General features: G+C 43.1%; 1 protein-coding gene across 3 annotated transcripts in view; it reads left to right on the forward strand.

Annotated features, from left to right (window-relative positions):
* STARD13 (StAR related lipid transfer domain containing 13) overlaps positions 1–25,823 on the forward strand; it is a 415,654-nt gene that overhangs the window by 39,270 nt on the left and 350,561 nt on the right. The window contains exon 1 of one of the 3 annotated variants that reach the window (XM_025190209.3): positions 22,811–23,007. The exons of 1 other annotated variant lie outside the window; for it this stretch is intronic. The gene's annotated coding sequence lies outside the window, so the exon portion shown is untranslated. Of the gene's footprint in view, positions 1–22,810; positions 23,008–25,823 lie in introns of those variants that run through there. One more of the 3 variants, XM_075919191.2, reaches the window with a different exon arrangement.

The following is a 25,823-nucleotide window of genomic DNA, read 5'->3' on the forward strand; positions in this document are numbered from 1 at the left end:
ACCCCTTGCCTTTATCAATCAGGCACATCTACCTTGTCCCCATGTGTCCCTGCATCCCTGCTCCCATTTATCCTAGCCCTTCTAAACCCCAATCTGTGATACCCCAGAAATCCTGTGTGCCCCATATCCCATGCCTCCTGACCTCTTCTCTTTGCTATCCACACCTGAGGCTGTTCCAGCCTGAGAGTGGCTGCTCTGTTCTGGCATCACAGCAGCCTCTGGTGGTTAAAAGGCACAACTGCAGTATTTTTCCAAACCTGTATTTTTCTGCTGAGAAAAAAAAATCTGTGCAGGACATGAATTGTCTGATCATGTTCACAGTGACACAGAACTCTCCCAGGAGCATAACTTGTAGCATCTCCATTATCCATGGGTAATCTAAAAATATTCACCTAGAGCAGAGCTCTGAAAGATGATCTTATGATTTCATTTATAGTTTATCCATAGACTATTTACTTTGTATTGTGTTGAGTTTGGAAATCCATATACAATTTCCTGAGAAAATGTGACAAAGTGGGAATTTTTTGTAAAATTTTTATAATTCTATGTGTGCTATACCTACACCATACATGACTACCTGGGAAGAGAAAAAAGATTAAGTCTACTTTCAGGAACAATGAGAAATATAGTTGGGTATGTGACACCTAGCTGTCTGGGTCATTAAAAACAGGCTGAACCCGACACAATTCAGAAGAAGATACAGCAAGACAAAGACACTTTGTGCCCAGTGACTGAAAAATCCACATGTAACAGCAGGAAATCCCAGCAGAGGGGACATGTGAACTGACCTGGAAAACAAAGGGGGAAAAGTGCCAAGTGACAGGGTGCCCTTTGGAGGGACTCAGGAGTCCAGACCTGAGGAGACAAAGGCTGACAGAGTTAGAGAGCCAGCAGCTTGGCTGGTTCATTGGTGCACACTTGGCCAGGAGGGAGTTTGGTATAACGTCTGCCTCTCTGGGCTAACCTAAGCATTGTAAGATTCTGTATGCCAAGTCAATGTGAATGGCTACCTTGTTCTGAAAAGGCTGTCTGTGTCACTGCAAATACTCCCTAAGAATACTGCACTCCACGGGGTAAGTACTCTGACATGGCGGGATTCTCTGCAGTGAGCTGTGGAGTCAGATGGGGTTTGCTCGTGCCAAAGGCCCAGACTTGGAGGCCACGTGCTTGTCTCTGCAGAACTGTGTGGGTTCTAGGGACATGGCCCACTCAGGGGTCACTCCCAAGAAACTGTTTTCAAGCTAACAAAATAAGGTATTAGAATATGTAAGAAGGAAAAATGTGGCTCTTAGTTTATATGTTAATTGCATAGAGGTCCTCAAATATCAGGTGCATAGTGTTTTACGTATTCAAAAATATGAATGATTATACAAAATATTCATCAAATTTCCTTGGCTATGGAAGTCACCTCTCACATTAGGTCTGTATAACCCCCTCCCCCGCACAAAAAAACCCTCCCTGCTTATTTCCCTCCAAATTCTATTTCTCAACCTCTTCCCTTTCTCCTTTCTTTCCTCTTATCTGCATTTTAAGATGAGAAAACAATGGATCTAGTAGCCTTCTCAGCGCCAGTGTACCATTCACTGCCAATTTACCCACATTATAAGCTTTCCTCATTCCCTTGTGACTCAGAATGTAATTAATAAGAGGAACCTCCAGAGCAAATCTGAAACCTGTAGAACAATAGGGTTTGCAGGGCAGGTAAGAGGAATGGTGTGTGTGTGTGTGTGTGTGTGTGTGTGCGCGTGTGTGAGTGCGCGCGTAAAAGTAAAAATCAGTAGGACTGGCCTTTTTGCATTGGTGGTTAAGGATTCACCCACAGCAGGCATTGCCCTTGGACATGTTTTTTCCTTTTGTTTTGTAGTTTGGGATGATAGGGTCTGGTTGAGACCAGTATTATGTTTTGATATATATAACCTTGCTCTCTCTGTCAAGTATCAGAGGGGTAGCCGTGTTAGTCTGAATCAGCAAAAGCGGCAAGGAGTCCTGTGGCACCTTATAGACTAACTGAAGTGTTGGAGCATAAGCTTTCGTGGGCAAAGACGCACTTCGTCAGATGCATGTAGACGAAGTGGGTCTTTGCCCATGAAAGCTTATGCTCCAACACTTCAGTTAGTCTATAAGGTGCCACAGGACTCCTCGCCGCGCTTGCTCTCTCTCTGTTCTGTAGCCTAGAAAACCAGATGGCTACAACTACACTGGCATGATTTTCCGGAAATGCTTTTAACGGAAAAGGTTTTCCGTTAAAAGTATTTCCAGAAAAGCGCGTCTAGATTGGCAGGACGCTTTTCTGGAAAAGCACTTTTTCCGGAAAAGCGTCCGTGGCCAATCTAGACGCGCTTTTCCTCAAAAAAGCCCCAATCGTCATTTTCGCAATCGGGGCTTTTTTGCGGAAAACACTAGTGTGCTGTCTACACTGGCCCTTTTCCGGAACAGTTTTCCGGAAAAAGACTTTTGCCCGAATGGGAGCAGCATAGTTTTTCCGGAAAAGCACTGATGATTTTACATTAGATCGTCACTGCTTTTCCGGAAATTCAAGTGGCCAGTGTAGACAGCTGGCAAGCTTTTCCGGAAAAGCGGCTGATTTTCCGGAATAACTTGCCAGTATAGACACAGCCGATAAGTATGAGGCTGCTCTACCTTGTTGTGTCTCTTGCTTATCCTTCTTGGCTCTGCATAACATCTTCAGGGTCAACCTTCTTGTAATCTCTGTGATTTGTTAGTTTGTAGTATAAAAGTGTTGATTTAATTAGAAATTATATAAATAGTAACAACGGGCGAGTATAATTGTATTAATTATTTGCTTATTAATATTCATTTTATGGGAGTTAACATTACTAAATAAGGCTTTAGAAAAAGTAGTGATAGACATGTGAATTAACATACTAAGATAGATAAAAGATTCTGACTACTGCCAGGTTGTTGCCACTTGGACATTGTGTTAATGTCCAAGATAAACGTGCATAGGCAATAAAGTGATTCCGTTTATCTCATCCACTCCTGGGTCGCCTGTTTCTTCTCTAACAAGGAAACAATGAGGATGGGATATTGAGGATTGAAAGAGAGAAGGAACCAAGGAAGATATGATATGGTGAGGGAAGAGAACTATTCTAATGGCTCTAAGAAGCTAAACCTTGGTCTAGTTAGGATTTGGTGAAATTTGGAGCTAGTTCTTGTATTTTCGAACAAGTTCACTCATCTCTAATTCCACCCCTAATATATTTTTTCTTTGTACCCTTGTAGCAAACAGATGGATATACACCCACATGTGAGATAATACAACATACTAAACATTAATGTACTGTCAACATACTGTAACCAAGCCAGTAATTCCTGTTGATAGTAATTTTGTATTTTTGTTTGAGCTGTGCATTCTGATATATCTTAGTAATGTAATCAGCTCTACCCTATAACTACATTGCTGTTATAGACATGATCTTCTCTGGGGCAGATACCATTATTGCTAATCATGCTGAACATCATTATTATTATTTATTATTAAAGCAATTTCTGAAGACTTCAGAAGCCTCCAAAGAAACATCCATCTAGTGTGCCCTGATTTTGCATTCATTGTACATTAAATCTGTGGTTCAAGATCTCCTACTAGCCTATTATACAGGCAAAAGTTTCCATGAACAAAAGATTATATGTACAGAATATACATTTAAATAACTGTCTGATTTATTCTCTTCTTCCCCAATCACTTTCTTTAGACATAACTTTCTTATTGTCAGGATCTTAAATTACATTGCTAGCTACAAGGTAGTTACAATTCCCACTTCTCCTGACTGTGCCAGATACTGAACTGCTGTCTCTGCAGCCCAGTTAGATTTATAGATCAAAAGCACTTTGCATTATGCATATACAAACAGTAATAGGAAAGGCCGCAGTATTATAACTTACTTAGATAAATGTATTGCAAAAAAACAGAAGAGTCTTAGGCTTGGCAGAGATTGGGAAAAACGACAACATAATTTAAGTTCTAAAACAAAAAAGTTTGGACCAGGTACAGAAGCCAGACCTTTTAACTTTTGCTTGAGAGATTAGTATTGGATTTTGGATATTCTGGGTATCTGGAAACAAGATTTTAGGTTTGAGGGGTTTGGCACTGGTGTAAGGATGGGGAGCTCTGAGGCTCATACAGAAACCAAAGAGGTTGTTGGGCTTATTGCACATTTGGATGCTTTAACTATTTAAAAGTCTGTGGAAGTTAAACTTTACACTCATCATGTCCTTTTCATATTTGTTCATTTTTTTTAAATTGTATCCTTTGGTATATATGGTTGTGACTACTTTCTTCCACTATTTGATCTGAGGAAGTGGGTCTGGCCCACGAAAGCTCATCATCTAATAAACCATCTTGTTAGTCTTTAAAGTGCTACATTGTCCTGCATTTTGCTTCATGTACCTAAGTGGTACTCAGCCTTTCCTGACTCACACCACAGCAACCTGCTCACACTTTCACTGGGTGGATAGCCACACCAAGCTGTTTATTTCAGATCCCTCCACCAATATACTTAGTGTTGTACCACAATATTATGTACAATGTCTTTTGTATCTTCAGCCCTTTTTGCAAGGCCCAAGAGGGGAAGAGCTCTCCCTTCCTGGAAGTCTTTCTGCAACTAGCTCTCTTTTCCCCTAACTTCCTTCCCGTGTCCACTTTTTAAATCAGTTTGGGGCTGATGGAATAATTGGCTCTTTAGCTCACCCAGCCCAACCATCTGATTAAATAATTAACTTTTGTTGCCCCAGTCGACCTGCTGCAAATTCACGGGTGGCAGAGTGACCAGAATGCAAGCTCTCTCCACTGTGTCACAACCCAGTTTAATAGGCAGAAATGAATGATGAAGAACAATCACCTCCCCAAAAAATTGGTATCCTTCTGCTGGCTTGTACTGTTAAACTGAGAGGGTATGTCTACACTATCCACGAGGCATACAGATAGTTCGGAATGGCTTGCTAGTTCGAACTATCTAGCCCGTGCCGCATGTAGCCGCGCGGCACGGGGTTCGAACAAGCCGGCATTTAAAAATGGCGCCGGCCGGCTTATGCAAATGAAGCCCGGGAAATTCAAATCCCGGGCTTCATTTGCAAGTGCGGTATGCCTACATTACCACCCTAGTTCAAACTAGGGTGGTAGTGTAGACATACCCCAGAGAGATGAAAGACAAGACGTCTGGCTGGCTGTGAATGCACATGCAGTTAACATAGCTAAAATAATGTACTCACAACTACTCACCTAAGATAAAAGAAGTGTTAAACTGAGTGGCTGGAGTTTTCTGCAATTGGTGGCAATTTAATTTTGGGGTGGGGGATGTAATCAAAGTGATTGGGGAGAAAAAAGATGTGAATGCTTCTGAGAAGGGGATATGGAATGGATTGAACAGGACTGGGTAGTAGGGAAGGCGAGAGAGACTGGTGGCTTATGTAAAACAGGTGTGTTCCCCCAGCTCTGCCAGTGCACTCCAACTCCCCTGCACTCCCAACCTCTGCCAGTACACCCCAACTCCTCTGCACTCACAACTCTCCAGTTCACTCCAACTCCCTGGTGCCCAACCCCCTGCACTCCACAGGTTATCCAAAGCCTTTCAACACTCCACCTCCCATCTCTACTCAATCATCATGTGCCCCAGACCCTCAGTAGACCCCCAAGCACCCCTGCACACCAACCTGCCTATATCACATAACTCTGCCAAGACATCCCAACCCTTCTGCACCTCAATCCCTCTATTCCCCAGCTCTGCCGGTGGATCTCAAATACCTATATCTCAACCATCTGTACATCCCACCTCCATCAGTGCACCCCAACCTGCATTCACTCCTCACTCTGCCAGTGTACTTCAACCACCTGGCACCCCAACCACCCTGTATCTCATCTCTCCTAGTACACCCCAACCCTGAACCCCAAGCCCCCACATGCTCCTTTTTTGCCAGTGCACCCCTACTACTCTGCACCCCAACTTTCTGGTACTGCATACCTCTGCCAATGCACCCCAACACTGCATAAAAACTATGTAATTGGAAAATGCACAGTGTGGCACAGAAACATTACAACCTCTGACAGTTCAGTGTTTCTTAGAGATGGGGTATATCTATTGGAGAGGGGATCTTAAATCTGTCAGTATTTTGGAACAGAAATCCTGTCTGTGATTCCTTTTGCTGGCCTTTCCATAAAATCAACCCTCCAATCTTTGTGAAACACAACCAGGACACCATTCAGTTGTGACATACTTATCCTTCATTCCAGACTCTGTAAGTGCACATCTACACTCACCACACCTAAGATCTACATTCTGGCATTCAATATAGTGGGTTCAATTTAGACCGGTAAATTGAACACTGAGGACAGCTCTAGCCAGCACCTGTACTTCTTGTAGTCACAAGGAGTAAGAGAAGCTGATGAGAGCATTTGCACCCATCAGCCTTCCACTGTGTAGATGCTATCAAGCTTGCTTAAGCACCATCTACACAGTGGAAGTAGATGGAGTTGTGTACCGTAAGCCAACCTTCCAGGTCTGCTGCAGACCTGGTCCAAGTGATTAGGATTGTAGGAAAGGGGAAGTAACAACAATAGAAAAATTTGTATACAAGTCAGTGAAGATTTCAGAGATGTGTTCCCTGCTGTGGTTGGCAGGTCTGGGGTAGGGTTAAAATTCTCTGAAACGACATCTTGGGCACAGGCACCATTTTGAGAGCCTAAACAACAACAGGGACTCCATTTTGGCCACCCTTCTTCTCCCTCCTTTTCCCATTCTTTCTGTGTTTTGGCAGGAAATCCAGCAGGCTTGTGATCATAGTCTGCCTGGTAACATCAGGGTTAAGGGTTGCCTCTGGCTTTGCCCGGGGCTGCCCATCTGAGTGGCAGAGTGCAAGAGTCATTCAGACGGGTACACCAGGGTCCACGCATATTAGGTATTGGGGTTGTGGGAGGTACACTCACATGCAAGAAGTTATCCATCGTCACTCCTCTCTGGCTAGGACACACATGCACCCATGATGGCACAGGGGAAAAGGGTTTGTTAGGCCGAACAGATCCAGCCAAGGGAGGTTCCTGCTGTTCCGATCCTGTTGCTGTTCCAGATGACTGAGACTGAGTCTGGAATCCAGCATCCAGGTGCTGCCGTGAGGGTCCCAAGCTGCAAGACTTGGTATTGTCCCTGTGGCATTCTTCCTCCAGTCACCTGGGTCCTTACCTCGTACTCACCTTAAGTCGCAGTCAAGCCTGTTTTGTTCTATTTCCTGCGAGAGGTCCTATCTTATTTCTGTTTATACTTAGCTTGTTTGTTTTTAATAAATCTTGTTGTTAGTTTACCTAATCTGTCTGTCCTAGTCCTTGGGGATGTCCTAATAACTCCCAACGATAGATGTGGGTTTGGGGACAGGCCTGAAAGCCAGCTTAATTTAAAATCATTATTTTTCTGGCTAACATTGGGTGGAGGAGGGAACACATTGTATGGATCGGGGCCTTGCTGGAGAGTTGTGCCAAAAGCAGGGCTGGGAAGGTACAGCTGATATGTGTGTATGGTGGAGAAAGAGGCAGCAAGGGAGATGGCTAGATAGTTCAGTATAACTGTCTAAATGATTACTAAATCCTCCCGACATCTCTTTCTTTAACATGTTCCCCTACTAGTGTGTGTGACTATATGGTGGCGTACTGTTGAGGCAGATATGAAGAGAATGAACTACAGTTGGGATACACTGGAGAAAATGGCCAAAGACAAACAAAAATGGAGAACCTTCATTGCTGCCCTACACTCCAGCGGGTGTAATAGGCATTAACTTAACTACTAGTGTGTGTTATCATTTCTGATGTCCTTTGTCATAGAGACTGTCTGGTTTGGCCAATATATAAAGAATAACTGGACACAAATCAGACATCAGAAATGGTAATACAAATAAACCTGTAAGGGACATTTTAATCTGCCTGATCACTCAATCATGGATTGAGAATATTGAAAATAGCCATTCTTCTATAAAGGAACTTCACTAACCAATTACAAAGAGAGTCTGCAGAACTGGAATTCATCTACAGATTTGATACTGTTACCATGAGCTTGAACAAAGACATTATTAACTGGCTGGTGCATTACAAAGCCAATGTTTTCTGCCTTTAACAGCTGCATTTCCAAAGGGTAGGGGATACATACAGCCTACTTAGCCTCTTTAATATGAGTTCTTCAATTGACAGGTACTTCTTCTGCAGTTATATTTATATCTTGGTTTCTTTTATTTCCACTCCAATTCATCTGATGAACTGAGTTTTACCCACAAAAGCTCATGATTCTATATATTTTGGTTAGTCTCAAAAAGCATGTCTACACTAGGAAATTATTTTGAAATAACTTATTTTGAAATAATAACGCCCAAAATAACTATTTCAAAATAGCATGTCTATACTACCAGGAAGCCTCAAAAGGAGTCCAAGGCAGGCTGCCTTAATGTGGGTGTGCTACCTCAACTTAGAGTCCCAAGAAGCACTGGGGAGTAATTACTCTGAATGATTCTGGGAATAGTTATTTCAAAATAGCAGCAGTGGAGCATCCACACTGTGCTATTTTGAAATAAATAAGCATTATTTCTCATGGAAAGCAGGAGTTATTATTTTGAAATAATAGGCTTGGTAGTGTGGGTACTCTGCCTGTTATTTCAAAATAAGGGGAATTATTTCAAAATAACTCTCTAATGTAGACCAGGGCTAAGGTGCTACAGGACTACTCATCATTTTCAAAAGAGCTAGGTATTATTATTCCTACTGAATTCCCTGTGCATGAAGAATGCACAAACAAAATTGTAAAACAATACTTATTATCCTACAATGAAATACTAACTCCCTCTCATGGAAACGCAAATGCTGGAAGTAAGTGAGACAGCCTATTATCTTAGGGTATGTCTACACTACCACCCTAGTTCGAACTAGGGTGGTAATGTAGGCAACCGGAGTTGCAAATGAAGCCCAGGATTTGAATTTCCTGGGCTTCATTTGCATCTCGCCGGGCGCCGCCATTTTTAAATGTCCGCTAGTGCGGACTCTGTGCCGCGCGGCTACACGCGGCACGGACTAGGTAGTTCGGACTAGGCTTCCTATTCCGAACTACCGTTACTCCTCGTGAGGAAGCCTAGGAAGCCTAGTCCGAACTACCTAGTCCGTGCTGCGTGTAGCCATGCGGCACGGAGTCCGCACTAGCAGACATTTAAAAATGGCGGTGCCTGGAGAGATGCAAATGAAGCCCGGGAAATTCAAATCCCGGGCTTCATTTGCAACTCCGGTTGCCTACATTACCACCCTAGTTCGAACTAGGGTGGTAGTGTAGACATATCCGTAGTTACATAGGTGTAAATTCAGTTACCAATTGAAATTATTCTGGATTTACACCCCTATAATGGAGATTAGAATCTGGGCCAATGGAATGGTTTCCTGAATAGAAAATGTCTTTAATGAATGAGGACTTTGATACATCGTTAGCTCATTTAAATGGGAACTAATCTATGTATGCTCATTTGATTTATTGGATTTATGGTCTGTATTAAAAATGTGAAAGACCCAGAATCTAATTGAAATTAAGAGAAACTTCATTTTAGACATTAAGTTTCCTTTATAACACTCACAGGGCTTCTAAATGTCTCTCTTTTGAGTAGAATTTAGAGGTTCTCTTGTGTATAATTACTTTTTGAAATTGCTCAAATTATCTGCTGATTAAGAACATAATGACTTGAAAATAAAAAAGTTTCATTTCATCAGCTTTTTGCTCATGAAAGGGTTGCATAAAAATACTTAGTAAAGTGTTCTGGTTTGCATGTATGATAGGCCAAGCCAGTCTGAGCTCTATACAACTCACGACCACAGGTATTCTCTCTATATATGCTCTCTTCCCACCAGCCCACCTACTGATTTTGGGGAGTCTTTGTGCTAACATCAGCAACCTGTTCCTGCAATTTTGTAGCTGTTTTAATTCTGCAGGTAGCATGGAAAATGTAAATCAATTAGGGCAAAAAGTGTAACAGGATCACTTTCCCTAAACGTCCCATTTCTGGTGGGGAAATCAGACCAATCAACAAATAGCTAGGAGGTTGTTTGGACTGATGCTGCTGTTGCTAGGGTAACTTCACTTTCCCTCCTCAGACCTGCACATCTACCTGAAACTGAGGCCTAATCTACACCTAAAACTTAGGTCATTCTAGCTACATTTCTCAGGGGTGGGAAAAATTGACACTCCTGAGAGTTAAAGTTAAGCCAATCTAATTCTGGTTTAGACACTGCTGTGTTGATAGAAGCCACCTCTCAGAAGGGGATGAGATTAACTAAAGCAATAGGAGAGCCCCTTCCACCCCTATAGCAGGGACATAGCCACAGGTGCGCCTGAGTCGGTTGTGGCTCATCCACTAAGCAGCCAGGCACACTCAAATCGGGGCTACAGCCCCCTGAATCCACAGACTGGGACTCCAAACTCTGGCTTGGTGTCTGTCAGCCCTGCTGCATCCTCCGCCTGCCAGTGCCACACACTGCTTCCCCAGTGCTAGTCCCAAAGGGGGTGTGCCTCATCAGGGTAGGTCTGGGTAAGGCTAGCATTGGGGCTAGAGACCGGGCTTCCACACACCTGCAGACCCATGCTTCTGTGATGCATTCTATTCTACCATCCCCATATGATGTTATACAATGACAGTAAAAGCTCCATAGAGAGCTAGCTTCATCCTTAGCTATTAAAAGCCTGATTTTCACAGCCCCTTCTCCCTAGTTTCTCCAAAAAGAATCCAGTTCCCCTGAAATGTACTTTCTGCATCTCACCCTAAGATATGGTGCGGAGGGGGGGTCCTGAGAAAAGTAGTAAAATTCTACCAGTGTTAAAATTCACTGTTTGGGCTCATCACATCCTACAAATGGCTGGGTCTAGAAATCCTAAATATGACTTGTTGAAACTAAAGACAGGACTATGTAGCACTTTAAAGACTAACAAGATGGTTTATTAGGTGATGAACTTTCGTGGGCCAGACCCACTTCCTCAGATCAAATTGTGGAAGAAAATTGGCATGACCATATATACCAAAGGGATACAATAAAAACAAGTGAACACATATAAAATTGACAAATCAGATTTTAGAACAGAGAGCGAGTGACGGGGGGAGGTTAGTGTCTATGAGATAATGATATTAGGGGGTCTTTAAAGTGTTGCATAGTCCTGTCTTTTGTTTCAGCAAGACCAGACTAACACGGTTACATCTCTATTACTATTCTAAATATTACTTGGTTTTGTAAGCCATGCTGAGATGGTACATTTGGTCTATAGAGGAGGAGGAATAGGGAGGCTTTAAAAATTACAGAGTTGTAAAGTATATGAATATCGATATGTGTAAACTAAGTACCTGACCTACCCAGAACACGAGATGATTGGAGACATAGGGACTGGGTAGAAAATGGGACAAAACATAGCAGAAGCCTGGGAAGAGGCATGGAGCAGGGGCAGGGCAGGGGACTGAAAGGCAAAGAAAGTAGTTGCAAAAACTAGGGTAATTATAGAAGGGATCTGGGGAAATATAGAAGAGGACAAGAAAAGGTTTAAAGGATTTCCATGTGGATAAAAGCTTCCCTCACCTACTTTATTCGGATCAATCACCCACTGTCACCTTACTCCATGCAAGCATAGCCCCTTGTCACTGAATACCACATTAGATTAAATAATGCCTGGGTGAGGGAAGACTTGTTTTGATGGCATCATAACATCTGTTGGAGAAGGAGTCCACTATTGCAGATCTTCTGTGGCAGCTCCTCTTGTCTTTGGAAGCTTTTTTTTTTTTTTTTTTTTTTTTCAAAAGGGAAATTCATTAACAAAAAACTTTGATAGAAAAAAGTTAAGGTTGAAAGTGGGACCCCAAGGGAGCCCAGCTATCACCAAATACCACTGCATGATATTGATAAACATTCAACACACACAAAAATACTCAAACAAAAAAGAAACCTAGGAAGTCTGGAAATGAACAGTTAAGCAATACAGAAAATTTCCAAATGCTATACAATCTTTCATTACTATTTTGATCTTTCTGCAGTTTCCCTATGATCAGCAGATTCTTCGTAATTTAGCTCCAAAATTCATTTTTCATAAATAAACTTCTGTTGAAGATTTAGTGGATTAGATGTGGTATGCTACTTGGACATAATATACATTGATGAAATCTTTAAAAATTATATTTTGTTGAATAGACAGTGATATTTTTTTCAACTCAGATCAAGACAAGAATTTCAAAAGCAATTAGTGATTTTTGGTGCCCAGTATGAGATGTCTTTAAAAAGTCTGATTTTTCAAAATGTGGGTTCTCAGCACTTTCTTATCAGGCTCCTCTAAGATTTTGCAAGTTGAAGACCCAACAAAGTTGCTTTTGAAATGTTGGCCTTAATATGTGCAAAGCTACTAGCAAACACACACACAAAAATTAAGCTAAGCATTTCCCCCCATTTGTTTGGCCCAAAAGCTAATGAAAATGTCACAGATCTACTTGTTTGGCTGCTTTTTAACTAAAAATGACTTATGAGCTCTTTATTCCTTTTGGTTAAAATCAATATATATGGTAACAAATATATATAATGGTTTCAGCCTGCTCTGATTAACAATAGCTAAGTTATACTTTCATAAAAATGGTTTACTTGCAAATCATTTACTAAGTGTGGTGGGGCTAGTGGGCATGTTGGTCTATAAAAAGATGTGCATATAATTATAATATGCATGTAAAATATACAGATGAACACACCAGGATTTTTAATGAATGAAGACTGCATCTGGATCATTGGCATTTCTGAGACTGGGTCAGGATTTGAAACCATGCAGCTAGTCTTTTTTTTATATATATATGTATATCTCCAGGGAAGAAATTAATTTTGCCCTGCTCTGATGTCAACACAGGATTAATGACTCTCAGCTTCAGGGCTCTGATGTAAGGAATATCTCTAATGCTAATACAGCACCCTGTGTAGTTGCAATAGAAAGATGAAGGGAATCATTTTTCTTAGTGGTAATTTAATACATTTAGATAGAGCTTCTAAAGCTGTTGGCTGGTGAAAGAAGAATGATGACCTTTGGATTTAATGATGGTGGGTAGGCTGTACTTATGGAAACAACTTTTTTTTTTCCTTTCCAGGACTCTCATAATTGGTGTTGCTAATTAAATGCGTGCCAATATCTGTACATCCATGGAGTTTATGTACACAACTGTCATATTGATGTTCATTGGGAATTATGCACTTACATATCCTTTGAGGATTGGGCCCACTTGCTTATGTACTTTGCTGAATCTGAGTCTGAGTTCTACCCCATATTATTGTGAACATGATGATAAGCCAAAGGTAATGTTGCTCTGTATGGAGTCGTGCTGCCAGAAGTCAGGAGAAGGCAAAGAAGAATCACCTGGGAGGGAGTCAGGGCTGTTGAAAAGTAGAAGGGCATTCAGTGAAGAGCTCCAAAAATTAGTTGAGATCTTACATTAAGTCAAAGCAGGATCTCTTTAGTTTATCAAAGAGAATGTTAAGGGCTGAATTGATAATAGTCTGAGTGCTCCCTCCAGAGGAAGAAATTTGATACCACGAGGCCCTTTAATCTAGCAGATAAAGGCATAACAAGTTTCAGTGGTTGAAAGTTAAAGCTAAAAAATTCAAACTGGAAATAAGATGCCAGGATTTAACAGTAAGAGTGATTAATCATTGGAACCGCTAGTAAGAGTTGAAATAAATTTTGCATCACTCAAAGGAATAAAAATGAAGCAATCAAGTTTGGATGTTTTCTCTAAAAAAAGATAGGCTCTGAATAACCACAAATTATTGGGAGCAATGCAAGAATGAAATTCAGTGGCCTGATTTGAGCAAGATTAGACTGGATGATCATAACAGACCCTTCTGGCCTTAAAATGTACCAAATATTGTGCGTGTAACTGATTTACATGTGGAAAATTGTATGTGCACACATGGAAGCTATGATGAGGCTGTGTATCCACCCTTCACTGGCAATGCAGTGGTGAACAAAGTGCTTTGGGCTCAAGAGGTATGCTCTTCATGGATATGCTCCCGGTGGAGAGAGCATACAAAAGGAAGCAGCTCAGCTCAGTCAGGTCTGGGTAAGGATAGCAGTGTCATGTGCAACAAGTTCCAGCCAAGAAGCCGCCAAAACTCCATACATCTGAGGTAGAGCATCCTAACTATTCCACAGGAAGCCAGATGATCAGGGACTGAAGGGGGCAATGTGCTGCAACCAGTGAAGGAGCTACCAGAGATGGAATGATGAGTAGGAAATGACCCAGGGGATGTACCTGGGGATAAGGAGACCTGAACCCTATAGCAGGGTAACTGGTTTTGTAGGACCCTTGCTTGGAACCTGGTGGAGTAGGGTGAGCCTGGGTTTCCCTACCCTCCCTGCACTTGCTACTGGGTGATACATTCTCTAGAGCAGGGGTGGGCAATAATTTTTGGTGGGGGGCCACTCCAAGATTTTGGAAAGTGGTATAGGGCCGCACTTTTCTGTGGAGGGAGTGCAGGGTCTGCAATGGAAGTTGGGTACAGAAGGGAGCACGGTAAGGTGCAGGAGATGGTGTGAGGTGTGAAAGGGAAGGGGTTGTGACCTGGGTCAGAGAATTGGGGTGCAAGGTCTGGGAGAGTGTTTGGGTGCAAGAGAGGATTCTGGCCTGGCAGAGGGGTGTAGGAGGAGGCACAGAGCCTGGAAAGGCACTGTAACGTGGGGCAGGCGAGTGCAGAGTGTTTGGATGGTGACTTGCGGGAAGGAGTTGCGAAGCAGGAGGGGCAGAGGTGCTAGAGGCAGGCTCTGGCTGGGCGGTGCTTACCTAAGCATCTTCTGGCCAGCACCCCCAAGGCAGGCTGGGTTCCCTGGCTGTTGCAGCCCCAGATCACTTAGAGCTTCAGGCTATTTCCTCCATGTGGCTCTCAGCTCCACGAGGGGGAAGAGGCTTGTTCTGTCCCCAGCCCCCAGGCCAATCTCTCAGTTCCTATTGGCTGGAAACAACCAGCTAATAGGAGCTAAGAGATTGGCTAGGGTCAGTTCGAATTGGCCAGTTGTTTCTGGCCAACAGGAGCTGAGGATTGGGCACAAAGGATTTGGAGATCACACAAAGCCTTCGCCTCCTGCCAGAGCAGATTGCTGCTGTACTGCACTTTAAACCTGCCAAAGCTGTGTGCCTGAGGGTACCGACAGGATGGTCCGTGAGCTGGATCTGGTGGCTTTAAGGACTGGATCCAGCCCCCAGGTCATATTTTGCCCAGCCCTGCTCTAAAGAGACTATCTCCCTAGACACTTGCCACAGGCAATACTGATTCTAAAAAGAGCAGCTGTCCCCTTCAACTCTTGTGCTAGGTGATATTGCATCTGAAGAAAGTGCACCCCCTATTGGACTCTTGCCACTGGGTACTACAGATAATAGAGGGAGCAGTCTCCTGTGGAGTTCTGCTACCAGGTGGCACCTTGCACTCTAGCTACTTACTTCAACAGGAGGCAGTGCTCTGTACTCTTGCTGCTGGGCATTGCCTTTAAGCAAAGTCAAACTCTGGATTACATGGGCAGTAGACAAGAGATCCTCCCAAAGAACATCCACTGGAGAAGACAAAGGGCTAAATGAAGGCTGAAGGGACTCAGTGGGGGCGGGGTCCAGGGAGCTTTGGACAACTGCTGGCCCCCTGACGGAGGTTCATTTGAAAATTTGGCCCTGGAAGTCAGTAGACACTAAAGCATTTGACTGCATTTCTCAATAAAGTATGCTTAGATGTCACCAATGTGTGAGGGGAAGATCTCCAGGTAAAGTTGATAGAAGACACAGGATCAGAGTCACTCAGTAGTTGTCCACTTAATGGGAGCTATATTTGTGCATTTCTAGCAAATACAAGGTGTCATGTCCAACCTCTGCTTCAAGAAACTATTCTCTGATGCTGGGCCCCTTGCCCTTTTCAGGGAAGGTGATTAAGAAGGCAATTTAGACAATCTTAACTACAGTTGGTCACTGACATCTTAGCTACCATCTTGGATTCTAGGTCAGCTTTTGAGCTAACTGCACTTTACAGGACATCATTCCTGATCAGGAGATGTTTTTTGATTGGGGATAGCTGCCCCACTCTGGTCCTGCTAAACAACTCAATAGCTTTTTCCCTCTAACTTAAGTGCAAAACTCAAACTTATAATCTTCTGTCTGTCTCTTGGAATAGACCACACAAGGATTCACACTGCCCCTAATGCCCATTGTGAACAGACACACCTTTGTCCTGGTATGAAAGAGGCTAACAAGATCTTCTGGGCCTATTCCAGGCTAATGAGGCACACCTGCAAGGCTTGCTCAGCCTGAGAGAGAGGAGTTTAAAAGGGGGAATCTAACCACACAAAGAGACAGTGAACAGGAGAAGGTTTCTCTGCTCAGGGACTGCTGGGAACTGAATGAGTCCTGCCAAAGAGCTAACAGCTGGCAGGCACACCATGTCCAAAGCCATCCTGACCGACTGTAGAACAACATGACTCAGAAAGAGGGGTAGAAGCTAAACTCCATAAAGGGGCAGTAGACTGTTAGACTAAGCTCTTAGAACTGACTCTCTAGTCTACCCTGGCCTGTGGGGAGTAGCCCACAGAGATCCTCCCAAAGGCCATCCACTGGGGCACACAAACGGGTAAATGAAGGACTATGGGAGACAAGGAGGTCCAGGGTGCCTACCCCTTCCATAAATTGATGGAGAATGTAGGCAATATTATGTCTAATACAAGAAGCCTAAAAACAAAAAAACAAACATGAAGACTTAGAGGTAATAGAACTCAGCTGTTCCATACAAGATGGAGCCAGAGTGGTTACAGAGATGCAGCAGCAACAAACTACCCAACAGAAGTTGCTGCCACAGTGGATTCAAACCACTCCAACTGCTGAGGGAGCTGATGACCTAGCAGCAACATTTCAGGGAATGCCAAAGAATCACGCTTATATTGCAAGGGTTACTCTGCCTATATCAGTGAAGCCCACTAAGATGGAACTGGAGGATGACCCTGAAGCCTTTTTAGACACATTTGAGAAGTGGAACTGGCAGGCCAGTGGACCCCCTGGAACATTGGGCCTTAATCCTAGCCCTGTACCACATGTCCAGCACAGGCCACCTATTGTGATCTAGACTTTGAATGGGCAAAAGTTTACAAAGTGATGTCTGTCATCTTAGACTGTCTGGGTATTTCAGATGAGTTCTATTACCGATGGTGTAGGCCTGAAAGATACTTCAAGGAGGCATGACCCTGCATAGTAGCACACCGTTGGAAAAAACACTGCTGGAAGTGGCTCCACTCAGAAGAACACTCAAGAATTCACGTGGCCGAGACCATTATTACTGAGCAATTTATAAAGATATTGCCTATGGAAGGCAGGGAATTGGGTACTATAGGATTGCCAAGGGACACTGTTAGAAGTAGTCAAATTAATGGAAGACTCTGTAGAAGCTGAAGGGTGCTCAAGGCAAAGTCATTCCGAACATCAGCAAGCTGAGGGGCCTGAGGATGCATGTGAGCCAGTGCCCATGGCAGATCCCCACAAGGTACCTGTCCCAAATACGTCCTCCCAGATAAGAAGGCTGACCTTTGGGCCCTGGGCAGGCCTAGGTGGGCAAGGAGGCAGAGAATGAGGGTCTCTTAGCCTGTGGAACTGCTGGCACCCTAGAGGATGGAGGCAGGGCTCACAAATGGGGGTATGGCTAGCATCCTGCCTTTGGGCCTCCCTATACCTAGGCAATAGGCTGGTGACTCCAGCCCACTAACATGCTAGTCTTGGGGGCAGACAGGACACATGAGAAACTGCCCGCTGATGGAATGTGGGTATGCCCAGGACTGAACAGTGGAAAACCGAACCTAGAAGAAAACTTCCCCCCTAAGTTGATGCTACTGGTGACAGTCCAGGGAAAGCTGGTTCAGAGACCCTTGGACTCTGGCTGCAGCCAGATAATGATCCAGGCTTCCATTGTGGGGAAAAATGCCACTCCCAAGAACAGTGATAGAAATGTAGCCGTGTAAAGCTCATCATCTAATAAACCATCTTGTTAGTCTTTAAAATGCTACATTGTCCTGCATTTTGCTTCAACTCCCAAGAACATGATCCAGGTTCAGTGTGTGTATAGTTATTCAAGATCTACACTAGCTAGCAGCTACAGTTATTGGTGGGAGTCCATACTGTGATTGTAGGCTCAGATTGGCCTTTTTTTCTGGCAGGCCATTAACAGACAGCTTGAGAATACAAACAGGAACAGGGACCAAGTGACAGAGCTTGGTAAACCTTGGAGAAGCCAATGTCCCCGGGGTAGGTACATCTCAAGCAACATAGCCACAGATCTATTTGGGGAGCAAGAGACAGCCCACCAGGACCTGAAAGCCCTCCTATGGAACAGGAATTATGTGATGGAATAAAGGAATGACTCTACATTAAGCTATCCTTGCAAGTAACTGGCCCCCATACATGGAAAAGTGGCAGTCTGAGAGGTAGTCACTACACACTTCGCATTCAAGAAGAAGCACTTGTATTGTAAAGAGAAGAGTCAAATGGGGGTGATATGGAACCAGCTGCTAGTTATGAACTGCTACTACTGGGCTGTGTTGCAGCTGGCACATGACATCCCTGGCAGGACACATGGAGAGAAAAAAAGACATTGGCTCAGATATTAGCTTGATTCTACTGGCCAAGCATACACCATGAAATGAGAGAACATTTTCCTCCTGCCCAGAATTTCAACTAACAGCCAAGAATTCCAAGGTACCCTCATTTCCTCTGCCCTTGATGAAGATCCTCTTAGAAAAAATCAGGTTTGACATGGTTGGACCTCTAGGAAAAAGACATAGTGGGTCACCAGTATATACTAATGATTGTAGACTACACAACCAGGCCATTCCTTTCAGCTCCCCAAAAGCAAGAGCTATAGTTCCAGAGATCTTAAAGCTTTTCTCACAAATAGGATTGCCACATAAAACATTGATGGGCCAAAGGACTAACTTCACTTCCCAACTGATGCAGGAATTATGCTCCCTTCTCACGGTCAAGTTCCAGAAGACCCTTCTCACGGTCAAGTTCCAACAGACTGACAGTTGAGAAGAATATAAGAAGACCGTGAAGGGATTTTCAAGTTCTTTGTTAGGCTATGTCTAGGCTATGGCTTTTGCTGGCAGAGAGTATGCAAATGAAGCACTGATTAGCATTTTGTCATGCTTCATTTGCATAATCTATTCTGATCCATTTTTGGCAAAAGCCGTAGAGTAGACGAAGCCCATGAGTCAACCACAAGCAGTGGAACTGACTATTCCCACTGATCCTATTTGCCATAAAGGAGACCTCACAAGCATCTATGGGTTTTCCCCATTTAAGTTTTTCTACTATCACCCACATCACAGGCATCTTGAGCCTGCTGCAGGAATGTTGGGAAGAACAAGTTGAGAGGAAACTGAAGCAGTACCCAATATATCCTTCAGTTAAGGGAACATCTAAAAAATAGGGGGATGCTCTCCTGGGAGAATTTAAGAAGAACAAGCACATCCAGGAACAGAATTATAATAAGGGCGCACAGCTACAATCTTTACAGCTGGGTGCCTGGTGTTTTACTTGTGATGGTTCCACACACCACCATGCTTTAGGAAAATTGGCTTATGAACATAAATATGCATAACTCAGAGATGCTTTAGACAAAATATTTCATGTAACCTATCAGTTTTAATGCTACAATCTGCTGGAGCCGTATATCCTATTTTGTTGCATGTAGTAAGTTGGAAATATGAAGTATGAAACTGTTTATAGTTTTAAATGTGCTAATGAGAGCCATTACTGCTGCCCTAGATGCCATAACAACTTTGTGATCAACTTAATGACTTGTAATAGCTGTGTTTGTGCTTTAAATCTAAACAGTGGTTGGTCCTAGGAAGACATGTGACTATAGTACCTGATACTGGGATTCTGTTTTGACCTTGGTAGTTTTCCATGGAAGGGGAGAGTGATGTAGAACAAAAGGTTCCCTCCTCGGCAAAAGACTACAGTAATTCCTCATTTAACATGTGCCCGCTTAACACGTTTTCATGATAGCACGATTTTTTTTTTTTTAGGGAACGGTTTTTGAATTACACAACCGTCCCCGGAATAACACAATTTCCCCAGCTGGCCTGTTGCCGGCGGCTGTGCAGGCCTTCCCCCACTTCCCTGCAAAGTGGCGTAAGGTTCACCGCTCACCACGCTGTTCCTTGGTGACCCTCCTTGCTGGACGCAGTGTGGGTCCCGGCAGACCTGTCACAGGGGCATACTCCCAACCCAATCCCTCACCTCTTTCCTCCCCTTCTCTTCCCCAGAGCCAAACACCTCCCCTCCCTGCTGTAACCCAGACCCCTTTCTCTCCCAACCTTATGTCCCTGTCCCAACAGACACCTCTGCTTGAAACGCAACCCCCACCTTTTCCATTATTTTCAATGGGAAAACTGACCCTGCGTAACACGTTTTCACTTAACACAATCATTTTCTGAAAATATCTATAGTCTTAAATGAGGAATTATGTACTTAAGCAATCGGAAGCCATCAGCCCTTTGTTTTCAGCTGGATTGGAAAACACTGAAATGATGCAAAGGACAGAATAAAAGGGTCTCTGGCCTGAAGATTATGCCTATAACAAGAACTACTCATTAGGGTAAAAATCTGTCTGCATTAAGGTGTGAGGGTTTTTTTTTTCTCTCGTGTCCTCCAAGATTTCATAAAGTTCACATGGTAAATCTTGGTTTCTTCCTTCTCCTGAATAGTCTGATCTCACAGTCCAGAGGTCTCATCTCCTTGATCACTTTGAATGTACCCTACCATTGACCCATTAATTTTGAATTTGTAGAGGTCATTAGTACTGTGATGGGATGCAGTTACAGAAGACCTCCTGGGTTTGTTCCCTGGTGTGCTGATCACCTCGTGGAATGAGGTGTAACAGTTAACTCGAACTAAGGACTTAGTTCGAGTTAACATTTGACTACCGCGTGTAGCTGTGGGCAGTTAGTTCGGACTAAGGGGATTTAAAAATGGCGCCTGGGTGAAAAGATGCAAATAAAGCCCGGGATATTCATTTGAAACTTTGAATGCCTACATTAGCCTCCCTACTTCGAATTCGGGGGCTAGTGTAGATATACCCCCAGACTGCACTGGGCCCCACAGGAGTTGCTATGAATCTTTCAATGGACAGGATGGCTCTGAGCTTGGGTTCTGAATTGTAGAGCTTTCTTTTACTTTGGCCAGTGCATTCCCTGACCCTCTCCTGCCCAAAATTTCATGTGTGTCCCGCTTGAGTCTTTTTCCTGTTAGTTCTTTTACAGCCTCCTGTTTGTCACCCCGTCTCTTTGTTCTTCTTGGTGGGGAGGAATTTCCACACTCCAATCTCCCAGCCCTCTGTTGAGGAAAATTTGAGAGAACTGGTTTCCCCTAGGATACAGTTACTCTTCTGTTTTCCCCAGGCAAGGCAAACAGATGTTTGGCTAGGACTCAATAGTTTATTTTTGTCCCTGGTTTGGGAGACACACAGTTCACGGTTTGTTAGCAATGGTGCGCATACAGAGAGGCCATCCGTGACATAAAGTTATGAAATTTCTGTAATATCATCCAGAATTAATAAATTGTAGACTGAAACACAAATACAAAGCATATTTCACAGCAGCAAGGTTGTTACCATTCCTGACTATATTAACTTCAAACTCTAATGAATATTCCTTCTATCAAAAATTTCCTTTATAAAGTGAAAAGTAGATTCTTTACTTTCTCTTCTATAAACCAAAACTCTTGTGTAGTATAATTGTTGAAGAATAACTGCTTTGTTCTACTCAAGAGGTGGCTGCATTTTTGTGAGTGAGTCATTCTATGCTATTTTCTGTGGTGATTGACCTCCTGTGTAGCCCTAATCGAGTCAATCTGCCTGTGTCAGGCATAAATACCCCCAAAATAAAGATCTCGCTCTATAGATCTGTTCTGATTTGATTAAATGAGTGAGTGGGATTGTATAATTTGTCACAGAGTCTGTTACATGCTTTTGGATATTTAAAGATAAAAGATGTTATATAACATTTTCTTAGTTATTCAAATTTAACATTCCTTAGAGGAGAGCTAGTATTACAACTTTTCCACTTATACCATCAGTTCTGATCAAAAGCAACAACGAACATTATTTTATAATAAACTCAATTTCACTATAATTCTTCCACTTAAATGTCTGTGTTCTCTTCATAGTTACAACTTTCAGACTAGATTTTCAAATAGCTGATCAGTATAGTCAGGGACTTGGATGTCCAAGTCCTACATTGGGCATACTCTTAATAGTGGGTGCAAAATTGTCTATAAAACCATTATTACAAAAAGGGCTATAAATGCTGTTCTTAAAGACACACACAGCACAAATACTACTTAGAATTTGGAAGTACTATGGGAAGTTGTCTGAGGAAGTGGGTCTGGCCCACGAAAGCTCATCATCTAATAAACCATCTTGTTAGTCTTTAAAGTGCTACATAGTCCTGTATTTTGTGTTGGTTTCCTTCATGCGGTCTAGAAAAGTGTTTCCAAAGGGGTTTCTCTGCTTCTCCTTTCAAAAACTGACAGCAACAATACCATATTGCAGTCAACATGAAAGTGGCTCCAGGTGTTACAGGTGATACAGGCAGTGTTAGGGTCTGGCATAGTGGGAATTAGTTCACACTGTATTTTTAGAAGTACCTGATGTGGTGTTCCTACCAAGCATGCTCTCTTCCCTCCTCCCCTCCCCCTTTTTCTGTCTGTCTCCTTCTCTGAATAATTTGGCCAGCGCTTGCAGAAGGCTGTTCTAGCCCCAGGGATTCTCACACATACTTCTATTGACAGAGTCCTTGTGCAGCAAGCAAGCTGAAAACCCTTTTGTTAAGGATCTATTCACTTCTTTTTCTACTCTGCCCCAAGATTTGGAGGATCATTCTGTCTACAGAGTTCCTGTTGTTACACTTACGGAAATTAACTGACTTCAAAAAATGGGGTTGTTTTACAAAACAGGTAAACATATCCTCCATACCAGAAGTATTCCTTAATCGCCTAGTTTGTACTGGTGTATGTTTCTCATAGCTTTTTGTTTCATTTGTGTAGGAAAGATTGTTTCCAAGTGAATAGGAGCCCTTAAGCAAAGTTACTGTAAAATGGAAACAAACATACAAGGCAGTTTGGGGGTTAAAGCCAGTTATTTAAAAATGAGATGTGTGCTAATGCAACATAGGTCAGTGATTGTTTCATTACTTTAGTTTGTCAGTTCAGGTCTCAAGTGGTTTAATGAAAGATAAAGAAATTCCACACATTCACATACTCTGTCAACTTTTTCACATGACAACTTTGCTGAAAATGAAACACTAAAGTGCACCAATTTAGCCAATGCCTGCCAAGATAGCTATTATTTTAGTCACCCTATAAAAAAGTAAGCTCGATTCCAATGCATTTGCCCCAGAAAATAATTAACTTTATGAAATAAAGAAAATGCAGTATGGAAACTCTCTATAAGAAGTTTTTGTAGATTTTCACCTGCTGGTGGCTAAACCTAATATGTGCACTGATTATGGTCTCCATCCAAAATTTGACGGACTTGAAAGAGAGTTTTGGGTGTGCAAGGAAAACAGGATCAGGACAATATATCATCATGACTTTGACTGTATGTATGCATGCATGTATGTACACATTGGCAGGCATCAGATTGCAAGACATTTAATATTCTTTAGTATTCTAATTGTGCTATTAAAAATATCTACTGAGTGTAATGTTCATTTGTATGAAGCTTTCTTTAGAAAATAAAATTGAGGCTGCCAGTATAAATTTCTTATGTATGTAATGAATAGTACATGTTCTTATGCTTATTGTAATATTGTATTGCACTTTTTACCTCTCATAATGCTTCTTTTGTGATTTTTCTTATACTGTTTTGGAGGCCGTCTTAGTTTGATTCCAGTTATTTCGAAGTAAGTCTAGCTGAGAACATTTGAGGGAGTGTCTGTTTTGTTTTCTCCTGGATTAAAAGAAAACAAACATGTCGTTAAGGTTTCTATTTCACTACAAAAATTTTACCTACATTAGTGCATGGTAATTAACTAGCATTAGAATACAGACCAAGTATGGTCAAGTTCATGTCTTCAATCATCAGGATTTAAAGACCTTTTCCATCACATTTACTACTACATTTTAGAACCTGTAAGTGCAGATATTCGTACCTTTATTACTAATTCTGCAGTCTTGCCAATCCGTGTTGCAGACCCTTTTATGTGAATGACTAAAGAAAAAGAATTTACATTGATTCACGCCTGAATTTTCAGAGATCAGTGTGTTATTAAGATCCTGCCATGGGGCCTTCTAAATCCATACCCCTGACGAATATGACCAAGGTTTAACCTTATACATTTCTACATGTGTGTCCTCACCTACATGTATAGTAAAATCTGCCTTAGAGACCACCTCTGAAGAGAAACAATCTGTCACAAGCAACTACTTGCAGAGGCCACTTCTTACAAGCAACCACTTTTTGCTAACTCCCATGCAAAGGCCACGGGTAGAAGGGGCACAGCGGATCAAGTGACACCCTGATCCACCAGATCAAGTGCTCCAGCCAGCCTGGGTGGTGAGAAAAAAGGGCAGGACCAGAGCCAGAAGGGAAGAGGCAGGGCCAGAGGAGCCTATCCTCTTCCAGCCATACTGGAATGTGATACTTCCTGGCAGTGGCGAATATAGGGCAGGGCGAGCCCCGGGCCCCATGGTGCAATAAGCCCCGCGCCGAGCCGCTACGTGGGACCCAAACGGCCGCTTGCGCTTCTTGCTCCCACGTGGCGGCCTGGCTGAGAGGCACAGAACTCAGCCGAGCACCATGGCAGGAGGCAAAGGGCGTGACAGAGGTGCCAGATCCCGACCCCTGGTCGTGTACATCATCATTCTGTCCCACTTCACCTCCCGTCGTGGCGCTCGGCTGAGTTCTGCACCGCTCAGCCAGGCCACCACGCGGGGCCCAAACAGTCATTTGGGCTCCGTGAGTGAGAGGCAGGAGGGGGAGGAGAAGAGAAAGAGAGAGAGAGGCAGGAGGAGGAGGAGAAGAGAAAGAGAGAGTGAGAGGCAGGAGGAGGAGGAGAAGAGAAAGAGAGCGAGGCAGGAGGGGGAGGAGAAGAGAAAGAAAGAGTGAGGCAGGAGGGGGAGGAGACTTAAATACAAATGAAAATATTTAATTATTAATGCAGGATTTTGTTTAAGAATGACTTACAATATAAATTAAAATAAAAATTATCCAACTAAATTAAGTCTATCAAATTGACTCAATTCACATTTAACATGAAAATAGCCTGCAATTTGCTCATTTGACGCCTTTTTTCTATTTTTTCTCCAAAGGGGGGCCCCGTGAAATTGTGCTGCCCTGGGCCCCGCAAGACTCTCATCTGCTCCTGCTTTCCAGTTCAGCACAGTAGTTGCCTAACCGAGCCAGGCACTCTCCTAGACAGTTGCTGTGCTGCACTGGGAAGCATCCAGGAGTGGCTCTGGGGTGTTGTTGCTGGGAAAAAACAGCCAAACATGCCAGGTGGAGCCAGCCCAGCAAAAGGACAGTGCTCCCTGTCCCGAATGGAGAGGGGACAGGGAAATTGTGGGGACCCTGGCCTGGAGGAGTATCATATGGGCAGGTCACATGCCCCTCCTTTAGCCGGTGTTTCCCTTTGATTGCCCCAATGAATGGTCACTCTTGGCAGGTCTGACCATATTTTGGGCCCTGTATCTTCTTTTTTGGTCATTGAATGTACTCATCCATTGAGCAAGGTGGGGGAGGTGAAATATGAAACTTGGGGAACCACATTCTC

This window comes from Pelodiscus sinensis, chromosome 1 (assembly GCF_052426305.1).
Source record: "Pelodiscus sinensis isolate ZL-2025 chromosome 1, ASM5242630v1, whole genome shotgun sequence".
Taxonomy (NCBI): Eukaryota; Metazoa; Chordata; order Testudines; family Trionychidae; genus Pelodiscus; species Pelodiscus sinensis.